The 3,558-nt window shown below is 42.7% G+C and overlaps 1 protein-coding gene across 4 annotated transcripts in view; it reads right to left on the reverse strand.

The window, feature by feature from the left end:
• Cysltr2 (cysteinyl leukotriene receptor 2) overlaps window positions 1–3,558 on the reverse strand; it is a 45,083-nt gene that overhangs the window by 27,443 nt on the left and 14,082 nt on the right. The gene's annotated exons all lie outside the window — the stretch shown is intronic.

Below are 3,558 nucleotides of genomic sequence, written 5' to 3' on the forward strand. Positions count from 1 at the left end.
AGTGCTATTTGGGCTGATTGAAATGCCTGTTTCCTTGCCTGCTGCCCTTTCTTCTTTAGACCATACTGTGTTCTTTATTGTTTGAACTTTAGGTATAATATTCCTACTCTAGCTATATGCTATATTTAAATGGTATGGCAATTTTTTTTAAAGTGGAAAAAAAATCAAACCCAGATCACATGGCTGATCAGTTTTCCAGAATGCAGGGATTTCATTCCTTAATGGCTTTGCCAACTATTTCTCTCTCCTAAAGATTTCCTGCCTACCCAGCCTCATCTTTATCAGGTTCTAGGAATGAGCCTCCATGGGATGAGTACCATGGGATAAAAAGCAGTATTTGGCCTCTGCATGCACAAGATGTGATGATGCTTGGTCAACAGGAGGAACAGTGACATTCCCAGACAAAATAGCCTCACCCATTTCTTAGTCACTTTTCCTGTTGCTATGCTAGAGTGCCCTGGCAAGAACAACTTAAGAAAGAAAGGGTTTATTTGGGCTCTTAATTCAAGGGTACAGTCTCTCATGGTGGGGAAGTCCTGACAACAGGAGCTGGAGGCAGTTGGTCATCTTTTTCCTACAGTCAGGAAGCAGAGAGCAATGAATGCTGCTGCTCAGATCTTCTCTTTATTCAGTCCAGGGCTCAGCCCATGAACTGGTGCCACTTAGGGTGTGTCTTTCTGCCTCAATTAATCTAACCAAGAAAATCCTTCATAGGCATGCCCAGAGACAACTTAATCTAACAGTTCCTCACATGCATGCCCAGAGGTTCCTTTCCAGGTGATTCCAGACTCTGTCAAGATGAAAATAAATCTTAACCATCACACCTACGTTCAAGAATCTGCAAGGCTGATTAACTGTAACCTTCCTACCTGCTGTTTTTGCAAAAGTATTTTAATGTGCCTTGATCATTGGAACATGGTATTTCAGGGTAACCTGAGTCTGTGTTCCCAGGCCATGGGCACTCAGATTTGGCTGCAGAGTAAACTGTCTCTTGTTCACTCTAAGTAACAACTGTGTTTTTGAGTTAACGCCAGGAAAAGTTTCGCAGCAGAAGCGCTTGGCTATTTGAATGTGTCAGTCAGTCTCATTGCTTTCACTTCCAAACACTTGGCCTTCCCCATCCGTGGGCTCCGGGAAATTGCATTTCCTTTTCCAGCCGTTTCTATCCCAGCTACTGACACTCATCATGTAACAGGGAGCAGTGCCAAACTGTACTGTGCTTACCACATGCCAGGACCTCTGCCAAGCTCCATGTGTATAAACTCGATCCTCAGTGTCCTTTGGTAGTCTTATTTGATAGTAGCACTGGGTGCTCTGATTTGATTACTTTATAGATGACAAGAACAAAATTAAGAGACAAGATTAGCTCATGGGCTTCAATTCACTCTCCAGTTAGTGGTGGGATGGGGCTTTGGTCCAGACTACCACCTCTCAACCACAACACCTCTCTGAACTGTATATTCAATGCCCTGTATGTATGACAGTGAAGAAAACACCATCTCTAACCTATAGGAGCCTCTAGAGCAATTAATAAGTCAGATATATGAACTAACAGAGCTGTGGAGTGAGAAGGGCCATCTTTTTAGAAAGATGGAGGGCTGTGATGTATCAGAGGGGAGGCAGTCAGCCTGAGTGTGGAAGATGATAAAGGAACATGTGGTGGTTTGAATGAGAAGTATCCCCACAGGCTTAATATTTGGACACTTGATCAGCTGGTGATACTTTTGGGGAGGGTCATGGAACCTTTAGGAGGTAAGGCCTTGCTGGGTAAGGGGAAGCATGTCACTGGGGATGGGCTTTGAGAGTATAAAGCTTCGCCCCTCTTTCAGTTGCTCTCTCTGCTTCCTGTGTGTGCTTGAAGATGTGAGCTCTCACCTTCCTGCTCCAGTTGCCTCCTGCCGTGCCTCCCCTGCCATTATGAACACTTATCCCTCTGGAACCATAAGCCCAATAAACTCTTCCTTCTAATAGTTACTTTGGTCATGGCGTTTTGTGTTTGTTTGTTTTACGTGTGTGCATATATTGCCTGCATGTAGGTAGGTGCACCTGTGTCGTGCAATGCCCACAGAGGTCAGAAGAGGCTGTTGTATCCCCTGAAACTGGAGTTTGTTGTTAGCTGCCATGTGGGTGCTGGGATTCGAACCTGGGTCTTCTGCAAGAACAGCCAGTGTTCTTAACCATTAAGCCATCTCTCCAGACCCAGTCATAGTGTTTTATCACAACAACAGAAAAGTAAATAAAAATACACAGTGTTTCCTTCGTTGAGATCTGAAGAGATTGGATAAGAGAGGGTCAAGAATTCCAGGCAGAACAGTATGCATGAAGTTCCAAAGCCAAGAACACAAACCAAGATTGGGGAAGTGTAAGAAACATAGAATTGTTTAGGAAGCAAAGAAATTGTCTTGGAAATGGAGAAAAAATAGAGAATGGTTCAAGAGGAGTCTGTGTCTATAATAGGAAATTTGGATTTTATACTGCCGGCAATGAGAGCCCCCAAAATGTGGCAGCAGGCTTGCATTTAGAGAGGTGATTCTGGCAGTATATGGAGGAAAGCCTGGGGGAGGGGTGGAGGCCAATGCCAGGAAACTGATAAAGGAACAGCAGTTGAAAAAGTAACCACAGTAGGAGAAGAAGACACTCTTAGTTCCTCAGATGCTACAAAGGGGTTTACCTTAGCAGAAGTTTGAGTTGAGGAGGGAAGACCATAGCTTCTCTCTGAAGACCAAGATTGTTATTCTCATGCTACTAAATGACTAACAGGAAGGCAGATTATTCAAAATGAATATGCCTAACAAACAGATGATTCACAACCGGGGTGACATACAGTGGGACACTGTGAGATTTCAAGGTGTTGCTCAAAACATTATAGAATTTGAAACTTATGAATTACTTCTAAAATTTTCCATTTTGTATTTTTGAGCCATAGTTGACCACAGACAACTTAAACCATAGATAAGGAGATATTGCTATGCATTTTGCTTGAAATTCAATACAACTAGTTTGACTCCCAACCCATCCACATTCTGCCTGTATAATTTTGCCCTCTGAGTTTTGGTTTCTGCTTTTACAATGATGCTAATAAAGTCAGTCCTTTAAGATTGTTTTGGGCTGAAAGTAAAATAGAGTGTTAATTCTCCATCATAAGCAGCTAACCAAATACTAGTTTCTCTCCTATGTAATTCTATGACCTGCTGAAACTCTGTCTCATTTCTCCTCATCCTTTTCACTAAATTCCTTGAATTAGTGGGCAGGCTGTTATGATCTCCTTTTCATTTTTCTTCATGTAATAATCTATACAGCATATCTGCTCTCCTGTTAGTCACTTTTCACTGCTGCAAAAAATACCCAAGAAAAACAACTTAAGGAAGGATGGCTTTATTTTGGGGTGACTGTTTCAGAGGTTCAGTCCATAGTCCCTTGGTTCCATTGTTTGGGGACTCAAACTAGGCTGAATGTCCTGGTAGGAAGTGTGCTGCAGAGAAGAGTAAATCATCTTATGGCCACCAGAAAGTAGAGAAGGATGACGATGGAGATGAGAATGGGGATGGGGATGGGGAT

This window comes from Nannospalax galili, unplaced genomic scaffold (genome assembly GCF_000622305.1).
Source record: "Nannospalax galili isolate Female #2095 unplaced genomic scaffold, S.galili_v1.0 scaffold388, whole genome shotgun sequence".
Taxonomy (NCBI): Eukaryota; Metazoa; Chordata; class Mammalia; order Rodentia; family Spalacidae; genus Nannospalax; species Nannospalax galili.